This window comes from Camelus bactrianus, chromosome X, assembly GCF_048773025.1.
Source record: "Camelus bactrianus isolate YW-2024 breed Bactrian camel chromosome X, ASM4877302v1, whole genome shotgun sequence".
Lineage (NCBI taxonomy): Eukaryota > Metazoa > Chordata > Mammalia > Artiodactyla > Camelidae > Camelus > Camelus bactrianus.
This window is the reverse complement of record NC_133575.1, coordinates 92,007,838-92,014,182: the sequence shown is the minus strand read 5'-3', so window position 1 is coordinate 92,014,182 and position 6,345 is coordinate 92,007,838. Positions and strand designations below refer to the sequence as shown.

Here is a 6,345-nt window from a genome sequence, read left to right as displayed (position 1 = left end):
TTGGCTGTGGATATCAAATAAAAGAAGGAGTTGAATATCCACATCTCTTGAAAGGAAACAATGAGGGGAGGTAAGACTGCTCCTCTTTGTTGTTGGAGGGACCAGACGAGACAAAGTATGGCAAAATACATAGCACAAAGCTGAGTACATAGGACACAGGCAAATCAGTTTTCCTTGCTGCATATGAAAGTGCTGAATGAGCAGACACTCAACAAAAGCTGATTTCTTTCCTTCCCTCCTGCCTTCTCTGATTTCTATATTCCTTTGACCATGATAGCAGGGCTCTTACATGCAGTCGCTCCCACTCAGCAGGGTACTTGTCTATATATTCAATTTGTTGATTGTATAATATAAGCCTATTATGTGTACAGCTCTGCAGTCGGCACTGCAGGGAGAACCAGAGGTAAGATACAGTTCCTGCCTCTTGCTCTTTGCCTGGTAGGGATACTGGACACATTATCAAGAAGCAGTATGTACACAAAGCGATTCAGTGTTCCACAAGACAGGATAGAGAGAATGCCCCTCCCATTTTTGAGGGAGGAGCCCCAGGAGGTTGGAGGAATCAGAAAAGGCTTCCTGAAGGAGGTGATACCAAAGATGGCATTGAGAAGGGTAAGATTTCAGCATGTGGAGGTGGACAGGCTGCAGCGGGAGTTCTCCGCCTGCAGGAAATGTTTCCCTTGGAATTGTGCCTAGTTGTCAAAGGCCTTTTGAATGTCTAAATAAAGTAGACACACTGGTTCTCTTTTGCCAAGAGGTCTATGTACCCTCTTTGAGAACTCTGTAGATGAATGAAGCGAAAGCAAACTAAAGCCCCAAAGTATAATGCTGATCTAGATCATGATACCATGATAGGTGAACTATTGAACTGGTATAGTTTCTTTGCATTTAGCTGAACACTCATCCTGCAAATGTTTATTAAGCATCTATTATGCTAGGCACTGGCACTGTTGCAAATCAGTGGGGCATGTTAAAGTGAATATGATGCAGTCTGTGCCCTCAAAAAGCGTCAAATCTATTGAGGCAGATATGAAAGCTATGTAATGTGGTAAGGAGTCTAAAAGGGGTCTAATCAGAGTGATGTGAATGTGTAGAGGAGGGAGATATTAATTAAATCTGTAGAAAGGGTGAGGGAAAGTGTCACAAAGGAGGTGACTTTTTTTGTGGGCCTTGAAGGATAAATAGGATTTCTGAAGGCAGAGAAGGGGAAAGAGAATGACTTACCATTAATCAGAGCCAAGAGCTTTGTACTAAACCCTTAGTGAAATTTTTGATCTGGGTATCAACTGTTTCCATTTCGCAGATGAGGAAACTGAAGCTCAGAGAGACTAAGTTACTCATCTGAGGCCACACAACTAGTCAATATCTAGTCAGTGTCAGAGTTAGGCTTCTATGGCTCCACTATATCAAGCTACCTTCATGAAGAAGTAGGGGCTGGGGAGTGATGGGGGGGATGTGGAGAGGCATGCTAGGCAGAAGTGAAAAGTTTTGCTGGAAATTGATGGAATTTGGGTCAACAGGGTCTCATTTCAGCTCCGACCGTGATTGCCTGATTTTGGAGCACTTTAGGGGTGATTATCTCCTTTTAGACCTGCTTTTGGAATGGGAGTTGTTCAGCGTCTGCTTATATCAACTATAACATTCAGTTCAGCAAGTATTTACTTATTAACTGAATTGGCTGCAGCACAAGGGATTTTGGGCTGTATGACCATCTTCACAATCACGTGTACAGCGATAGATTGGAACGATTCTCAGAAGATGCACTTTAGCTCTTCAGTTAGCCAAAGTCACCAGATTGATGATGCTATTTCCTGGTCCTTACAGACAGAGAGACATGGCCTGAAAGTGAAGGCTGAAAGAACTTATTTTTCAAGAAGTAGCTCTCTTGAAAGTATAAAATGTTATATATTTAATAGCCACCTTAAATCCTTTCTTCAGTAAGCAATAGTTTAAATAAATAGATAGGTATAGATAGATGATAGAAAAAGGATATATATCTATAAACTCACAGACATCCCTATATGCATACATGAGTAGTAACTATTTAGAATTTGTACAGTGGCTTAATTGATAAAAATGACCGAAAAGCAAAGGCTACTGTAGTAACTCCCTACCCCTCTTAAAAACAAAAAAAACCTTCTCCCTTTTCTCCTTTGAGTAAAGGAAATGTTTGACTAAGGACTGATAAGGTTGTCAGTGGAAAGAAAAATGTCAAAACCCTGCCCACTTTGCTGATGGGAACAAATTTTGCAAATATTAGGAGTCAGAAACCTCAGTGCTACCAACAACCGTTCAATAAACCATGCAACTAAGGAACCTCCTTACATCTCACCATGAGGAGATGTTGGCCAAAGAGTACAAAGTTTCACTAATGCAAGACAAATGAGTTCTGGAGATCTAATGTACAACATGGTGACAATACTTAACAATACTGTATTGGTTACTTGACATTTACTAAGAAGATAAATCTTAAGTGTTCTCATCACACACACCCCCCAAAGAAAATTAAAAAAAAAAAAACAGTTTAACTGTGAGGTGATAGGTATGCTAAGTAGCTTGACTGTGGTCATCATTTCACAATGTTTGTGTATATCAAAACATCGTATTGTACACCTTAAATGCATATAATTTTTATTTGTCAATTATGCTTCAATAAAATCTGAAAAAAAAATGTGAAAAAAACCCTTCCTGTATGCCACTGGTTTAAACTGCTCAAGTGGTGTGTGTGCACACCTACAGACCTCCAATTGCCAGGCCTTCTCAGTCACTTATTTCAAATAATTCTTGACTATATCCTTCCCATTATTCTCTCTGTTTCTAGCTGGTTTCAGATCTATTTCTGCATTGATATTCAAAACCTAAACACTATTTTCTTCTTCCCAGTTGTCTTTTATTCAATGAAAATAGTTGCTCTTTTTCTGATTAGATAACTAACACACGTTCTTTTTTAAAGTGCAAAGATAAAGTATAGAAAACTAGAGCCATAAAGTAAAACATCACCTGAAATCTCACCACTCTGAGGTAACTATCATTATATACTGGTTACTATCCTTTCATTCATCTCTTGTATGTATTTACACACGTATACAGTTTTACAATTTTGGTTGTTTGCTTGTCACCCTCCACTGCATAACCAGTACAATAACGAGTGTGTATATGTTTCATCTGTTTCTTCAGGTTCATATAACTATGTTAAAAATAAATAGACATATACACATATAGGGGTTTAAAAACCATTATTCATTTTAAAAGAAATACAGTGTTATATACTTTCCTTTACCTCTTGCTTTCCTTATTCTACTGTGTTTTTCCTACTTTTTTACTGTGTTTTTTTGTCTTAGCAGTTTGATGGAGCTATTTGAGTATTACACATATAAATCTTTTATCTGGCATATGTATTATAAGTTTTATTTCTCACTGGGTCATTTGTTTTTTGAATTTGTTTATGGAATTTTTTCCAGAGAAATAGTTAAAAAGAAAGTTATATAGTCAATATGTTTGAATTTTCCTTTATAGTTTCCCGGTGTTCTATCTCAGTTAAAAGATTTTGCAAACCACTGTTACATATATTTGCCTAAAAGTTCTTGTAATTTTTCTTGTTTTTTTTTTTGTTTAAATTTATATTTTTAAGTTTAAATAAGTTTACTCTTAATAGTGGGGTATTGTAGAGAGTTGAGATTAATTTTATTCTGATTGGTAGCCAACTGTGCCAGGCTTTTTATTAAATTAATTGCCCCTTTCTTACTGAAATGAATTACTACCTTTCTCATATATCAAAGTCCCAAAGTCTCTACTTCTTTTTCTTTTTTTAAAAGATTTTTAAAATTGAGGTAGAGTTGATTTACAATGTTTCAGGTGTACAGCAAAGTGATTCAGTTATGTATATATATACATATACAGATAACATTCTTTTTCAGATTCTTTTCCATTATAGGTTACTACAAGATATTGAATATAGTTCCCTGTGCTATACAATAGGGCCTTATTATTTTTTTTAACCAGAGAACAAATCCACACTTCTCAAAATTTATTTACTTTTCAGTAAGTTTAAATCCTTGAGGGGTACAGCATCACACGGATTCTGTGTCCAGTGGCCTTAGCAGGAAGGTTGCTTTGGAATTTGGCACAAACCATGCTACTGTTTCCATGAGGTCGAGTTACCTTTCCACAGATTACTCTGGTTTTGTTTGGTTTTCCACCAGGAGCTGGTGTGTTGATCTTTGCTTTGTACAAATAAGCACATCTCTTGCCTAGATAGAATTGAGTTTCATCTCAAGCATAAACACCTTCAGTTTTAAGGAGAGCTATGTGCTCCCTCTGGTTCCAGAGACCCCACTTACGGCCAGCAAAAATGGCCTTGGACCACAGCCTTCCAGACATATTTATCGTTTTAGAAGACCTGTTCCCAGCAAGACTCCACAGGCTCCAAGATGGCTGAAAGAGCTGTTTATCTATTTTATATATAATACTGTGTATCTGTTATCCCAAATTCCAAATTTATTCATCCCCTCCCTTTTCCCTTTGGTAACTATAAAGTTTGTTTTCTATGTCTGTGAGTCTATTTCTATTTTGTAAACAAGTTCATTTGTATTATTTTTAGATTCCACATATAAGTGATATCATATGATATTTGTCTTTCTCTGACTCACTTAGTATGATGATCTCTAGGTCCATCCATGTTGCTACAAATGGCATTTTCATTCTTTTTGTGGCTGAGTAATATTCCTTTTGTGTGTGTGTGTGTACACACACACAAACACACACACACACACCACATCTTCTTTATCCATTCATTTGTCAACAGATATTTAAGTTGCTTCCATGTCTTAGCTATTGTCAGTAGTGCTGCTATGAACATTGGGGTGCATGTATCTTTTGAATTAGAGTTTTTGTCTTTTCCAATATATGCCCAGGAGTGGGATTGCTGGATCATATGGTAAGTGCTGCTATGAACATTGGGGTGCATGTATCTTTTGAATTAGAGTTTTTGTCTTTTCCAATATATGCCCAGGAGTGGGATTGCTGGATCATATGGTAAGTCCATTTTTAAGTTTTAAAGGAACCTTCTACTGTTTTCCATAGAGGCTGCACCAAATTACATTCCCACCAACAGTGTAGGAGGTTCCTTTTTCTCTACATCGTCTCCAGCACTTATTATTTGCAGACTTTTTGATAGTGGTGATTCTGACCAGTGTGAGGTGATAACCTCATTGTGGTTTTGATTTGCATTTCTCTAATAATTAGCGATGTTGAGCATCTCTTCACGTGCCTGTTGGCCATCTGGATGTCTTCAAAGTTTCTAATTCTAAACTTTGTTTTGTTCCACCGATCCATTTGTCTATTCCTACTATGAGAGTGAACTGAAAGTCAGTTAACACTAATTACAGATATTAGAAATGTAGTAAATACAAAATAAGTATAAGTAGTTCTCACTTTTACTATCCAAATAGTTGCTAGATTAACACGCAGAAATAATACCCCAATTTTTCTATCTAAACCTTAAACCTGCTATAATGCCCCCACACGCAGGCGACATTAAAAAAAACTTTACTGTTAGGTTTATTTTATTCTTCTAAATGTCATTTGTAAGAATTATAAATATTTGACATGTTGTTTTATTACTTACATTAAAGTGTATGGTTGTTGCAACATAGAAGGACAATAAATACATGTGATATTATATAGTACTGTATATTACATGCAAACATATCCATTAATGATGTCACTAAGGGTTAAGTAATTAAGTAATTCCTGTTTTAAATGCTTTAGATTATGTTGAAATCTTTTGTGGATGGTTGCATTGGTATCTAAGAGTGCTTTAGTAATATTTGAGAAAATTAAATGGAGTTATTTGGCTGCAGGAACATTTTTCTTTTCAAAAAATGGACCGTAGGCTCCTGTACACCTCCCCCCCCCCCCCAGTAGATTTCCTCTACTATACCAGCAAAAACAATTTGGGGATAAAATGGGAAAAGATGCGTTCACGATGCTTAGTGACTTTCGAGGAGCCAGAGTAGTGTTTGACTCTACTTGTGATTAGGCTGTCTCTGAGATGGTGTCCAGCGATCCCATCTCCCAAGTATTTCTTGCCCGATGTAACCTCTGACCATTGCATGTGGCTCAACCTAGTGACTTCCAATGAAAAGAATCTCACCAAAGTAATGGATGTAACTTTTGAGATTAGGTTACAAAAAATTCGTGGCTTCCTTCCTGCCTCTTTTCCTTTCTGAGCCTTCACTCTGGGGGACCCCAGCTGCCATCATTTTAGTCGCCCTATGGAGAGGTGTATGTGGCAAGGGACTGTTGTCTCTGGCCAACAGCCAAGGAAGACCTGAGGCCTTGCAG

The 6,345-nt window shown here is 37.2% G+C and overlaps 1 pseudogene; it reads right to left on the bottom strand.

Annotated features, from left to right (window-relative positions):
* Positions 1-3,647: 3,647 nt before the first annotated feature.
* Positions 3,648-4,380, bottom strand: LOC123614651 (large ribosomal subunit protein eL33 pseudogene; annotated as a pseudogene).
* Positions 4,381-6,345: the final 1,965 nt, after the last annotated feature.